This window comes from Varanus komodoensis, unplaced genomic scaffold (assembly GCF_004798865.1).
Source record: "Varanus komodoensis strain SLA01 unplaced genomic scaffold, ASM479886v1 scaffold1, whole genome shotgun sequence".
NCBI classification, from domain to species: domain Eukaryota; kingdom Metazoa; phylum Chordata; class Lepidosauria; order Squamata; family Varanidae; genus Varanus; species Varanus komodoensis.
In genome coordinates, this window is record NW_025335268.1 from 80,634,530 (window position 1) to 80,650,516 (window position 15,987).

A 15,987-nucleotide genomic window follows, 5' to 3' on the forward strand; every position below is an offset into this window, starting at 1 on the left:
GTACTGGCAAAAATGGCCCAAGAAACTCCATGCAACATTTTACACAATTCTGTTATGTTTAGAGATGGTCACTTTTTTGCTAGAAGTGATACCTTCCCTCTGCCCCTTCCATTCATTTGAAAACACTAGTTTGTTACACTTCAAAGTGGTGATTAAATTGCTATCAACAGCTGCCATTTCCCCTGTATAATGCTTCCTTGTAACCATGTAAGATGATCTCAGTAGAACTTGGTTTGATATAAAGGAAAAACCTTACAAATAGACCTTTGGGGACAGGGTAATTGTGACATGTATAAAATGAAGGCAATCTGTGTTGAATCATCATTAATGGTGCTTTGTTTATCCAGACTTCTGTTGCATAGGTGATGGTTCTTCAGCTTCTAAAGAATGGACTTAATAGGTGCAAAAAACATTTCAGTGTGAAGCATTCTTTTTTTTAAGCGGCTTGCTCTTTTAATATAGGGCTATCAGGAGTCAACGCTTGAATTTGACCTGATTTTCAATAGGTAGATAACAATGTAAGAAAATCATTGAGGGCATGCATTCTCAGTGACCTCTATTACTGACAAGATGACACCTACAGTCTGAAGCAATATTCTTCCAAACTAGGGTATTAGTTTCAAGAGGGACTGCATGGAAACCTCTATGCCTGGAACATTCTGATCATTTAGCATCACACTGGATACTGTCTTTTCTTTGAAGGCTGCTTTCATCAGGATTTTTTTTTCTTTTTGACTTTTCACTTTTACATGAAAAAGTAAATAATAGACAGCTATGAGTTTCTTTTTAACCCCTATTGTGATTTTATACATTAGGAACAATACTTGATATGTTACTTCCTGGATCCCATTTTTCTAGCATGAAGAATCCTCATATTCTAAGGTTCTTCCGTGATGGAAGCATACGATTGTCTGTCACTGAAATTACAGGCAAAAGTCTGTCTACTTCAGCAAGAAGTTTCCTAGAGATGTCTATGGGAACTAGAGAACTGTTGGGAAGCCAGTGACTACTGCACTAATTAAGGCTGCAATCATAGGAATATACATTTACTGGGTGAAATTCCTACATAACATAAAGGGGCTTACTTCTGAATAGGTGTGTATAGGATTGTATTGTAAATGTATTAAAGATATATGTATCTTTATATATGTATATGTATATTTTAATTTTTGTGGTTTTATTTATTGTTGTAAGCCGCCCCTAGGCTTCGGCGAATGGGGCGGCATAAAAATGTTTTAATAAATTAAATAAATAATAATAATCCTTTGCATGTTTAAACATCAAAGAGATCCACCAATCCCAGCATTCCCCAATGAAATTGTTAAGCCAATCAGTGCTTGTGTAATACTTTTCCTGTAAAAATCACCATACTCTACCCATCTAGCTAGTGGAGAAGAAGATTGAAATGGTTAAACTTGTGGTTTGAGATTGCCAGGCATCCTTCATTCTGACATCTACTCATTAATGAAATCAATTTTTGTAGCGATGTAAAAACTCTTGCAAGTCTGCTTGTACTAATATACCTTATAGAAATATGTTGAAATTCCATCCCTATAGCATTTGTGGAGTTCCTTTCATGCTTGTTCTTGTTTTGGAAAGTGAGCCATAGAAAGTTTGTGAATGCTCATGGAATGATGGTTGTGCAACTGGTAACCCTCTTCTGTGCTGTGTGCAGGGGCACAAACAAAGAGTGCTGCATGTGGTGTGGAAGACAGATATCATTTATGAAGCTCATGGGGCTACAGTCCTGGTGGACAGAACATAAACACTGGGCACACTTGCCAGGAACGGTGTCTCAGAGCCATGTCAAAGCTCTCAGACCAGCCCATGGAATCTGTTGCATTCCTGTGTTCTTAGTGCTTTAGGCCTCATTCACACTTACTGTAATACGCATATTACTGAATTTGTAAAAATCTCGCACAGCAAAAACTAGTCCGAAAGGCTGTTCAACTCAGAAAACACTTGTAGTCTGTGGGTTTCTCATGTTGAATTCATAGCCATTTGAAGTCATTTGTATCTGTTGTGGATTTTTCCAGCATCACCGGAGAAGATGATCTGGGCTGGATGCTACTCATAGCGATGGGGAATGTTAGACCCACCAGATGTTGGGTTCCATCATCTCTCAAAACTGGCTATGTTGAAGTTGATGGCAGTTCCCCAACTTCAGGAGGACTGCATATTTCCTACCTCTACTGAATACTGATTTTTATATCATGAAATTAGATGCTATTATAATTTAATAATATAGTGTATTACTTAGCATTTCTGTGTTGAATGCCAAAGTGCATGCTTTGTATACAAGACAAGCATTGCAAAATTTATTTTGAGAGTATGGCATGATTTTTTAAATGAAGAAACAGGAAGAATGCATGGATGAATCTGCCAATATTGCTTCCATTTACATCATCATCATCATCATCATCATTATTTAAATCAAGTAACTGTTGTTTAGTTTATAATTAAATTAACACATTTTCACAAACCATTGACGAAAAAGAACTGAATAAATTCTCACCCATCTCTGCTGTACAGTACTATGCTAAGTGCATGCATTCTTAAAAAAAAAGAAGCAAGATAAATGTTTAAATGGTGGCAGACACAGACAGAGGTGGGAGAAAGAAAGGCACAGACAACTAGCTAGGTCTCCAGGGAATAAAATAAAGTTCCTTATAAAGTACGCATCTTGTTAGAGGTGAGGGAGGAGGCAAAGCTGCAGCTCAGCTCAGTTCAGCACGAGCGATTTTCCTTGCTTTTTTGTCTGCAGCATGTGCAGTATATTTCATTTTCTCCATTTTTCTCTCTTACTCCAAGAAGATAGTTCCTCGAGAATCAGAATCTTTAGTCTGTACCATTTTCCACCCATCTTTCCTAAATAGAGGCATTATCATTGTGGACAAAATATTTTAAGAAGAGTGTGTGCTGGGCAGTAGGGGAAAGTCTAGTTGTTCTAAACATGTACAAGCTGGAAAATTATTTGGAAGAGGAGGAAGACTCAGCAAATCCTTGGCGCTCAAACAAAATTATCCTAATTCAAGCAGTGCAGAGCCTCACTTGGCTAGGAGCTCCCTGAACTGGCATCTTGCATCTGCTGAACCCAGGCTTCCTGGCCATGATCTTGTCTTTTCCACAGTAAAAATAGCCTAAACCAGGGAAGCGAATGTGGGTAGAGGGCAGAAGAGGCCTCTCATAAAACAGAAAGGGCACTTAGACGTCCTCCTGCAGTGGCAGATGAGGCACAAAGCATGGGGACTACAAATACCTGCATGATCCCCAGTGGGAAATGAGGCACAATCATTTGCTTCTAAAGAGAGAGCCCTCCAGGCCTCTGGTGCATTGGTAGGAGTCCTCTGCATCTCTTCTTTTCTTCCTCTTCTTCTGCTCAGGAAAACCTTTTTGCTCAGAATCCTTTTTGCTGTGGATGGACTGACAAACAGACCGAAACACGAGTGTAAAACTATCTGTACCTGTGAATGAACCTGAACATTGACACATTCGGGAACATTCAAAACCACATTTCTGTGTTCACATACATGCTTCTGCAGTGGGATGGTGGCGCAGCACTGCTTCAAGTGTGAAACAAGCCATGCCCTATAGGATGAGGCAGTTCAAAATCCAAAGAGACAACCCACAATTCTAGTGGCAGCTCAGATGAAATGTCTTGGAATCATTCGAGGCTGGCAGACAATTGGAACGTCCTATGTAGAGTGCATGCACAGTGTGACTCTGCCTGCGTATATTATTACGGCAGTGAAACAGGTTGTACTGCTCCAATATGACAGGGATCTCTTACTATTCATTTGCATTGCTCCTTATCTTTTCCAACTATCGGGAAAATATATCTGTGTGACTTCAGGATTAACACATAAAATAAACACATTCTTTCTAATTTATTTCTTCTACTGAAATCTGCTTGCAAAATTAGGCTTTCACAAGATGTTTGCCTGGAAAAACCAACCTGGGTGCAGGGAATCTTCTCTCCTTATAGAAATGTGCCAAAAATAACTATTTTGAAAGGCGTACCCCCAGGACAGGTAGTAATATTTTGGTCAAACACCGTGTAGCTTGTAGGTCTGCAAGTAGAGAACAGTGATGAGGTTGGGAGCAGGGGAAAGAAATCCTCGAAGTTCATAGCATTTTTCAAAGAGAGAAGAATCAAAGCAGAATAAGAAATGATAGTCTATAACTGTAATCTTAGTGTATTCACTATAGTGTAAGTTTTATTAAAATACTCAGGACTGACCTCTGGCCTGAGCAAATGGCCTTTCAAAATTCTGTACCATAATATGGGAGAGGGGAAATTCTCTCAGTTTTTGTCAGGAAGGGTTCAGCATTTCCCCAGTGAGCTTTTGTTTTGTGTTACTTTGCCAATGTAAGTAGCCACACAGCATGCCTTGTTAACCTGCCCTCATTCTCCATCTTCCACAGTACTCCAATGCCTAGCGCTCTTCCAGGGCAAAGATCTTCATAAAATACAGCTGAACAAATTTTGGAGGAAATTGTGTAAAGTGGACAGTTATCTCTAAGGGGTTAAGAAAAGAAATATATTAGAACTTTTCTGATAAAATGTCTTCTGAGAGATTTCTAGTTGCCACGTTCAGCACATTTTCCTGGGTCTTCAGAACAGTAAATCTTTGAAGGATGATTATGAGTAAAATTTGTCCCTAATCCAGATGCATAGTATCCTGCTACTTCCCCAAAAATCCCGTACCGGTGTAAGGGTACAGTATTTTGTCCAGCTCCAAGAAAGTGGTCAGGCAGGAACTGCCCCCAAATTTGTCCCTCAATTTCATGAAAGTTCCCCCCCCCCCCCGAAAAGTGAGACTCCCATTTATCTGCCTTATTCTCATGGTTTTTCATACATTGTTTTAATTAATCTGGGTCGCATAATCACCTGATCACTCTCAGGATGCCAGAAGTGCTCTGTGTGCATATGTGTTTGCAGATCTCTTCATTGGACTGCAGCTTCCCAGGCTGCCTGTGCTTCCAGGTCTGAAAAAGCCACATGGAAGGAGTCACCTCAAGGTGTTCTACCCAGGACATTAACTTTGAGAAAGCAAGGAAGCTACAGGTTGCTGGCCTGATAATAATAGAATGAAGGAGAAGACATTCTCCTTAAGCACAAGAACTCTGAATAACTCAGCCCATGAAATTTCTTTCCAAAATGGTCTTCTCTGAATTTCTTTGCATAAGCATTTTTTCCTGATCAAACTGAGTGAGTATGACATGAAAAGGTGGGAAAGTCTTGGCACAATACTGCTGATATTTTTCTTTAGCTGTAAAAACCAAAACAACCTCGAATTGGGAGAAAGAATGGGATTAATTAAAGGCAAAACTCTGATGAAAGTGGATATAGCATAATTGGGAGATGTGTGAGTGAGTGTATGGAGGAGGTACTATCTTGGTATAGCACGCTTTTTCTTCAGAGAGCAATTCTTAGCTTATTGGGAGAGACCTTTAAAGATAAGGATAAATAGCACAGGTGTGAAACCTCGGAATGCTATCTTCTGTTTTAAAGGTATTTGCATAGACAGCCTCTCTGACAATAGCACTGATGAGAAAGAAAGAGAGACATGTCTATACTTGTAGAGCTCTTTCTTGTTTTCAGGACAGGAAAGATTAGTAGAACTGCTGATAGCATTGAAAAGGAGAAAGAAACTTTGAAGCAAAGACAAGATTGCTAAGAAATGTGTGTGTGTGTGGAGAGAAAGAATATTTTTTGAAAAATACACACAGTTTTCTGGTGGATCTAGTTTTGTACTATTTGCATATTTATTTATTTTTTCAATTTATATCCTGCCTTTTTCCTACAAAGGGCTCAAGGCAGCTTACATCTCCTCTTCCATCTTATCCCCACAACAACAACCCTGTGAGGTAGGTTGGGCTGAGAGTCTGTGACTGGCCCAAAGTCACCCAGTTGGCTCCATGGCTGAGTGGCGACTAGAACCCAGATCGTCTGAGTCCCAGTCCCATGCTCTTAACCACTACACCACACTGGCTCTCTCATATTGATATGAATATTAAATGCATATGTATTTAATATGCATTCAAAGTTCATTGATATAAATAAACTTCAAGGGAATATTTTCTACAGGTTGGGCAGTTTTTATTTGCATGCTAACAGCACAATGTGCCTAGGTAAAATGTAGAGGTCTCCTACGACATTAAGTCCAGTCATGTCCAACTCTAGAGGTGGTGCTTATCTCCATTTCTTAGCCGAGGGAGCCAGCACTTGTCTGCAGACAGTTTCCATGATCATGTGGCTGCTCACACCATGCACAGATTTGAACTGCAGACCTGTTGATCAACAAGCCCAGTGGCTCAGCAGTTTAAGCCACTGTGCCATCTGTGTCCCCTATCCCATTAGGTTCAATAAAACTTGTTTCAAGGCAAGTATTCTAGAATTTCACTTGGAATAACATACAGGCATATAAATAGAATATGAGCTACTCTTTGGTAGCAGAAGAATTATAAATTAGTTATTGCCAGACAAAATAGCAGCTCTATAAGGAAAGGCTCAGGAAGAGTGTGGAATACTTTTACAATGATGTAGTTTAATAAACCAGTCCCATGGATCTTTAATCAGAAGGAAATCGCATTGTTTTGTGGAACTTATTCTCAGGGAAGTGACATAATCTATGCCCTAAGAATTATACGAATGCTTTACTTATCAAAAACTTTTGTTTTAAAACCACTGATATAGTTGACTAATTACCAAAGTTCGTGTCTTATTAAAATAGGATTCTTGACAGGTCTGTGCAGATTTTTTTTTTTTTTTGTCAATTGTTTCCCAACTTTGGAACTCAATCAATTGAACTTTAGTCAGTCTGGAAAATAATATGAAGGTCTGAGAATAAATAGTATCTACCTGTGAAGCAAAAAGCAGATCTTTCCCTGGATCAGAGTGAATCTTGATTGAGTGAATCTTGATTCACTGATCAGAAATTAGTGAATCAACTGCTCTGATTCTGGCGAAAATTAAGCTATAAGTCAGAGGTGGGAATTTCTGGGCTTCAAGATGCTTTTATTATATGGATTTATTAACAAATCTATAATGATGAATTTGTTTGTTTACTCAGTCTTTCTGTTGTGGAAAATTTGCAGCCTTCTTTATGTGTGTAGTGTGACTGAGTTACACACTTATATTGGAGCTTGTTGAAACTATAAAACATTACTTACATGAAAACCCTAAAAGTACTCCTGCTATTCTTATTCAGGCAGAAAGAGGTCCTTCTTTTCTCTTTGTTGAAAAGCTTTTCTAGCTCATCTCTAGGCTTTATAAACAGTGGGAAAGCGGGAGACTCAAGTGGTACAACTCACCATCTTACCACCACACTCCCTGGCTGCCTGCTGGCATCAGTGCTCCCTTCTTAGGATTTCCAATTGACACCAGATTTAGTAGGTGTGCTGTGTCCTCTGTTACAGCATGCAGCCAGAGGAAAAGGGGAAGGTTGACTCAGCCTGAGAAGATTTGGTGGAATTCTACATATGTGTGGAGTCGGTGTCTATGATGGTCATAAGAACTTACAGACACATTTCTACTGAAAATCTCTGTACTCGGAAATAAAAAGAAGAGCTCTAATGACTAGTCCCTTCTCCCTTTCCTTCCCTGGCGTATTTCTTATATGGAGAGCTTAGAGGAAAATACTTTCTGCAGACACACTGCCTTTCCTTTTGCCCCCAATTCAGTCACAACACTGTGAGAGGGCCCACTTTAGGTCTGGAGAAAATTAGAAGGATCTACGGCACCTCAGCCTCCTCCTTCCTTTCAGGATTTGTCCAAATCCCTAATACTATGAGTACAGAAGCTGATCCTCTATATAGAACTTCCTTCTTCCTTGATTTCTTTTCTGAATGTGAATGGGAAGGACAAATGAGAAGGGGCTTTGCACACAGATGTTCCTCACTTTAGTTGCCAGTATAAGAAGTCCTGCCTGGAACCTTGGAGAACAGCTCCCAGTCTTTCAGCAATGCTGGTTAGTTGGACCAAGCTCTGTCTCACATAAAGCAACTTCCGATGTTTCTAACAAAGACATGAGTTGGGTGATACTGTTGCCTGTGAGCTGAAGTCAAAATGTTTTTTGAGTCTTGTACAACTTGTGAGTCACACACAGGTTGGTCAGGATTTTTTAAAATGAAACATGTATGCTTTTGATGTTAATTACACAGAACTGGTACTTAATTTTCAATCTCATAGAGCCCACTTTTGTCAGGCATTTCTGTTGCTTCTTACCAGAAATTATAATAATAATTAGAAGGTGAAGTGTTTGCCTTTTGTGTTGTCCAATTTCCACTTGTCATCATAATTTCTTTCTCTAGGGGAGTCATTGTGCTAGTCCTGTGTACAAACATATTTAAATCTCATTCAACATAAAAACAAACAACTCCCACCCCCTCCCTCCCTTCCTTTTGGGCAAAATCAGTAACAACTTGTCTAATTCTACAAACGCATGAGAAGAACAAGACAAATCAAAAGCTTTCTAGCCTAATTTCAAACACAAATACTATTCCAAGACAAGTTAAGCCTTCTAGGTTTTTGGTGCAAATGATAATTTCTCTCACCATTTTATGTTGCTGGATTTTGGTATGTCTTTACCAAGCTTTTAGAAGGCCCATTTAATATAGCCTTTTAGGTGACCAGTCATGTTTGTCTTGTCAAATCTGTGGAAGAGCCCTTTGGAATATTAATGAGTGCTTTGAAGAAGAAAATTAACCTTCCTCAGTTTGTGGCTATATAACTCCAAAGTAAAATTGGCAAATAATGCTCCTCCATGCCAGATGTACTTAAGCTATTGTCAGTCAACTGAAGCCAGGCATAAAAGACCCTCAGCTTAGAAACTGGCTAGAGAGTTATGGTCCATTGAATGTTCAAGAATATGTTTGAAAGACCATTGAAATTAGTCCTGGCTCAATCTCAATATTTGCTTAGACAGAAAAGGAAAAACACAAACACCTCGGATAGGGAACAACCGAGTTACTCCAGTGAAAATTTGGAAACAGAGATGTTATGTTCTTGTATTTCATGAGAGATATGTTAATGTTATTTGTGAGACTGCAAATAGGATGATAACATCATGAAGGTTTTCTTGAAACCAACATCTTAAAACTAGTAGTCTAGCTGTATGCTATATATATATAGTCCAACATTGCCCTTGTCTTCCTTTTTTTTAGTATAGTGATGTTTTACATGCTGTAAAATATGTCTCAATAAGATGAAAATGCAAGTAAAACCTACAATGGCATCCTTCAGTGTGGACCACTGCTGGTGTTAAAGATTCCAGCAAGCCAGCAGACAGGCTGTTTTTCAGGATAATTCAACACATTCCTCCACCTATCCCAGTTTTCTGCTATTTTCCACACCACCATGCAGTCAGTATTCCATGCCTACTGAGCATGCTGGCTGATTTGTATTTTCCACATGCCTATTACGATTTCTTTCCTACACTGTTTTTATTTGTTTTACTTTGTACATTTTCCCTAATGTTTTTGTTTGTTTATTTTCTTTATCCCCAAGCATCCAGGTTCTTCCTACCTGTGCCCATCTGGGACTGTTTTGGCTACATCATGTGTGTGTGATGTGCCATCAAGTCAACTCTGACTTATGGTGACCCTATGAATGAAAGTCCTCTAAAATGCCTGCCTCAGTTTGGTTTTTCTGAGTGCAAGGCACGGCTTCCTTTATGAATTCAATCTATCTCATATTTGGTTCTATTAGCACCTGTATTCTGTGAATTAATTCAGTGTTTGCATAGTACTTGTATTTTATTTCACTTTTTGGTGTGCCTCCTCTGCAAGAAATTCAGGGAGTACCAGTTTGGGAAAGGACCTTTTTGGTGATAACCCTGAGTTTATGGAATACTCTCCCCAAGGATGCTCATCTGGCACTGATGCCATAATCTTTTCAAATGACCAGGCAAATGTTTCCAGGAATTTTGGCATTAGGTATATTCCAGTTATTGTGGGATGCTTTTGTGGTGTTTGTTCTAGGCTGTGAGCAGGGATATATTTTTAACATTTGCAGATAAACATTTTTCATATTGTATGGTTTATACATTATTTATTTTTATTTGTATTAGGGTTGCATGCAAATCAGTTCTCTTTGCACTGTTAGCTAGCTGGTGAAAAATATATCCATTATTTTATTTAAAATGGCAGTTAGAGGACAGATGTTCTATCTTTGGAAAACTCAAGTCTACAGTTTTAAGCATATATAATAAATTGTGCATTGTTGCTCAGGTAACATGCCTCTTGAGATCAATGGGAGTTACTCCCATGTGGATATGCAAGATAGCAGTCTACATGAGTTTTAAAAAACAAAACCATTATGTTGGTCCCTAAGGTCCATAAAATTTCATCTGATATCCAAAATCTGGAATTCAGGACTCTAACATGTGACCAGTCCATAAATTGAAAATCAGATTCATTGATTAGAAAGTGGGAAGGAAAGAAGGAACTTGGTATGCTATAGAGATTCTTACCCTGTTCCTGCCATACCTCTTATAAAGAGCCAAATCATTTAGTTCTGCTGGTATTGATCTGTGACCTTTCTAAACCACTGCATTTTGTAGGTCTTGAAAATTAGTATCACTCTTTCTTACATTCAGTTCCCTAAATAGGTTCTCAGTTGTTCAGGAGTACCAACTGAATATCTAGTTTCTGTCTTTGTAAGAAAGTCAGTATGGAATAGGAAAAACAGACTGGCCAGAGGGAAATATAATTCAGATTCTACACCACATGTTGAGAAAAAGTCAACTACAAATAGTGCTTCTCTTATTTTCTTGGCTACGTATATGCTCATACAAACAGCTAACTTGATACAATTATTAGACATCAGAGCAGTATACTGCTTCTTTGACTTAAACTAAATAAAGGACACAATACTATGCATGTTTAAAAAGGAAAAGAAGTGTGATAACTGCCAGCATTCCCTGCGCTGTGAGTTGTAGAACTATTTTCTGACTATACATACAGAAGAATTTTTTTCTCTATTGAGCATGGAGAACAAAAATTGAATTCAATTTTAATAGGTAACATATTTTATTATTTGGACTATTAGAGGCATTTTTTCTCTCACACTTCTCATCACACTTTATGAAGTGGGCAGAAACAGCGGCAGTGTTCCTAACATGCTCAGGAACTGTTTCCCCATAACACTTCTGTGAAAAGCCACTATGTAATTATGCATTATCCTTCCAGTGACATTGTTCCCCCAACAGTCTCTCCAGAAGGAGAGTGACAACACTATCCAGAATAAGACTACGCAACAAAATGGAACACTAAATAAGTGAGATAAAATGCTGTTTACTTAATTGGTAAATCTATATCACTGAGTATATGGTTCAGTGTTTGAATTTTGCATCTATTGTAGCTTGCTGGTGTGGGTATGTGGGCAGGAGTGTCTTCATATGCCTCTCACATACATTTGAGCTATTTCTTTTCACAGCCTCCTATATTTACTGCATTACCGATGTGTGGCTAGGAGTACTTTGAACTGATATTCCTCAAGGGTCCCCATTCCATCATCAAGAGATGGGGAATGTAAGAATACTGTGCTGGCATATTTGCTACTTTGCCTCACCCAAAGGGAATTATCTCTACTGACATGGAAATGTGGCCTTTATTCTGTACCACAAAGACAAGTAGCTCTCTTGGAAATAAGAGAAAAAAGAAACTCTTACACAGTTGTGTTACCATAACTGTTCCATGACAGAAAGAAGTTTCCTGTTTCAGCAGTGATCCAAAAGTCCTCTTCTCACTTAGTGAGCTGCTTAGATGAAATAGGGCATGTTTGAGGTATAAAGAACTTTTTCTTATGTGACCTGTTTGGATTTTGGATCAGCAGACAAATGGTGCTTCTCATCAAGTATATGTGTTGTAAAAGATAAAGTAGTGATTGATGTTAGAATTTGGATTTTTAAATCTGTTTTCATTGTCTAATCCAATGTGTCTCCTTAGACTTCTACATAGGTATAAGTTTTTGGTTTGTTTGGTCTGGTTTTAATAAGTCTCTGTAGCTCAAAAGTCTTGGAATAATAATGGATAATTTAAACATAATAATTCAAGACATTACCTGTTCTTTAACTTCTGCCATTGTTTCATCTTAAAGAATCTTGGGTTTCTCAATTTAATGAGGTTTAACCAGGTTAAAAGCAAGGTCTTCTGCAATCATGAATGAAAAGGAGATTTCCATTTATTACACCCAGAATGAGGTCTCTGATCCACTGTGACACCTGGCATAATGATACATCAGCAGTTTAATACTCTCCGGTGAGCATCCCAAACGGGTGGCAGATGGTGCCTAAACTAACTGTCAGACTCCAGTAAATAGTGGTCAACGTAACATCTGTCTTGGCTACTATGCTCTTGCAAATACACACTGAAATCGTTTACATTGTTTATAAATGCTATACGTTGCTGTCCTGTGATATGGATCAGCAGACAAATGGTACTTGTCATCAAGACTATGTGTTTTAAAAGATAAAGTAGTGAAGGATGTTAGAATTTTGCTTGTTCAAAACATAATTCAGGGTCTCTCTGTTAGTTTCCCTTAGGAGTGTAAAGGAAATTCCTGGAGCATTATCAATGACTGTTAGTTAAATGTAATTGATATAGAATTACCAAGATATTAAGCAAATATGGCAGCAAGACAAAGCTTCTGCTAAATGTTATATCTTTGGTATTGCACACAGCAGGGATACAAATGATACAGAAACTTTGAAGACTACCTTATCTTGAGTCAGACTATTGGTCTAATACTGAGCTCCTAGCCCAGCTCCTAGCCCAGTATTGTCCACACCAACTGATGGCTTTTCTGCAGAGCTTCTAACAGGAGTCTTTTCTAGTTCTGCCTGTAGTTGCTGGGGATAAAACAAAGGACAATTTGGATTTAATGCGTATTCCCTAGCCCTAAGCTGCAGTCATTCTCCAAATTGTAATCAGGTAGGCCTGACAGTTGGACCGTAAAGAAGGTTGAGCACCGAAGAACTGAGGCCTTTGAATTGTGGTGCTGAGGAAGACTCCTGAGAGTCCTTTGGACTGCAAAGAGATCAAACCAATCGATATTAAATCAGCCCTGACTGCTTTTTGGAAGGCCAGTTACTGAAGATGAAACTCAAATACTTTGGTCACCTAATGAGAAGGAACAGCTCACCAGAGGTAACCTTGATACTAGGAATGATTGACGGCAAAAGGAGAAGGGAACAACAGAGGATGAGATGCCTAGATGCAGTGACTGGGGCAATGGGTGTGGGCTTGAGTAGACTCTGAGGGATGGTGGAGGACAGGAGAGCCTGGAGGAATGTTGTCCGTGATGGGTCTGTGATGGGACAGGCATGGCTTTGTGACTAAACAACACCATGACTTGACAGGGCTATCCCAAGATATTTTGCTGCCTGAAGCAAAGGACAAGTTGACTTCCTCCATGCATTCCATGTAAACAAGCTGAGCTATGAACTGAAACTACAGCACTGGGGAATTCAGGGCAAGTCCTGTAGGCCATACAGCTCTGCCCTATGACACCTTGCCACCATTGTCAACCACCATTATTTAGTGCCCACTGAATCATTGTGCTTCATGCAGTACTTGTACTCATTCTTCTGGCAGCTACCATACACTCAAGCTTTGTAAGAACTAGGCCTTAAAGTAGCTGGGTAAACCACTGAGTGGTCTAAGCTGCCTGCCAGTGCAATGTAATTTCCAGTAGATTGGCACTTGGCAGCTTTTTATGTGAACACATGGTAACTGGTGTTTTTTCTCTATAGCAGCAATTAATCAATGCCCAAAGTATTAAATGAGCAGCCATTTTATTCACTAATTGAATGTTTTGAACAATTTTCCCTGCCCAAAGTGACACAATATCATTATATTTTCCTGCATTGTAAAATGCTTTTCAGCCATGGAAAGCACTGAGCATCTGTTTCTATGGGAAAGTTCCATACTAATCTCCAGTTAATTGCACATCAAATATTTATTTCTCATCCAATAAATTAATGAATCAGGCTTGTAGTGAGGAGGAGAAAGTCATTGGCACACTCCTATAAATATATACTGGCATGGTATAACAGTTTTGGCCAGAATTATTTAAAGCAGTACAGCAGTGCTTCACTGGGAAAGGGTAATTATTTAATTGTAACTGTTTATTTTTAATTGTATAAAAGAAAATAATCACATCTTCTGTGTTCATGGCATATCGGAGGTGAAAGATAACGTTTTATGGTTAATGAGACTTTGGCAAGCAGTTAGTTGGCCACTGGTGTAAAGGTCTTAGGTTCAAGAAGTATATCGGGTGCATTTAACTTTTCTCAGGGCTTAAGAAAACTTTGAAAATCTCTTTGGAAAGAACAGTATCTCTGTTCATACTTGGCTGTTGTGTTATGAATGCATTTGTCTGGTCTGTCAGTCATTAGCTTTATTTGCAACATAGGTAGTCTATCATGCAATTATGACTAATTTTGAAGACTATTAAGGCTAACCCAGATTTGATCCACCCATCCCTACTTTATATGTGAGAAACATGAATAAACTAATATGGCTACTCTGACATTTCTGCTTTGACCCTTAGCACAACAAAAGACTCAGTTGCAAACTCACCGTGTCCTCCTTCTTTTTCTATATTTTTAAACAGCAGAATTAACTTTAGATAATTATTTGGTTTCTCCCACTTCCACAATATCCTGGTTTGATGAATATCAATGAATGGCTGAAATAATAAACTGTTTCTGGGGAAAATGCTGCCTCTGTGCAAAAGATGCAATCATTTTTAGAAGAGATGAGGCAACAGCAAGAACAAAGCTTTATTCTACCTGGAGCCTTTTTCTGAGCTTCCCTTTCTAATGAGCAGAGCTTTTGCACTGCCATGGGATTTTCATGAATGCTATGACCCTATATGAGCATGGAGGCAGTGGGAATGCATGTTCCAGCTCCATTTCTTTCACCTACATCCTCTTCATGCTGATAGGCAAAGCTTGCAGTGGAGATGTAACACATTCAGAAGAACATTGTTATAAACCTCCATAGAATCAGGAATTCTTTTATAAGAAGGCAGAGTTCCTGACTGCATGGAGCTTTAAGCAATGTTTATTTGTGCAAACCACGTGCAACTCAATTCAGGAATTATAGGCCGTAAAACTATAAACCATCTGCTTCTGATTTTAGGTTATCTATGAATAAATATATATCACTGAAGGACCATACATGCAAGGATGTGTTTCAAAATCTATATATTCTCTTCCCAAATGGATGAGAGATGAAAGAATTTTGGTTTTGTGATATGCCATTTCTAATTAATGACAATCCTATGCATGAATGCCACCTAAAATGTCCTGTCTTTGACAGCCCTGGTCAGCTCTTGTAAAGTCAAGGCTGTGGCTTCCTTGATAGACTCAATCTATCTCATGCTAGGGAAAGTCAAAGACAGGAGAAGAAGACAAAGTGTTTGTCTTCTCCAGTGAGTCTTGCCTTCCCATGATGGACCCAAAGTAGAACAGCCTCAGTTTTGTTATTTTTGCTGTAAGGACAAGTTCTGGCTTGTTTTGTTCTACCTTCTGGCAAAACTTTATGAGAAAGTTTATTGTATTCTCAGGAGGTGAATCTTCATCAAACCTCTGGCCATATAGTGACTCGTTAAAAACAAAAACAAACAAGAAAACCAGTATCCTAAAGATAGTTTCCCATACAAAGGATTCCAAAGATTTCCTTTAAAATAAAGTACTGTAAAACTATCCTTTATATCAATATGGCTAGTAACTCTGTATTTGAAAACCCTGTTTACCAATATCACACAATATGAAGCACCAGCAATTATTGAAGAGAATCTAAATGAATTAGCAATACCTAATCTTACCTCCCCAGTTTTTTCTGCTCTTTCTCAGAATTAGTTCTTCCCTTCCCCCAGTCCTGCCCTCATCCCTACTCATAAATAAGTATTTCTTGCAAATATTAGAAGCAGCTACAGGCGGCAGAATTACTCCCCAACTGGAAACCCTTTTCATG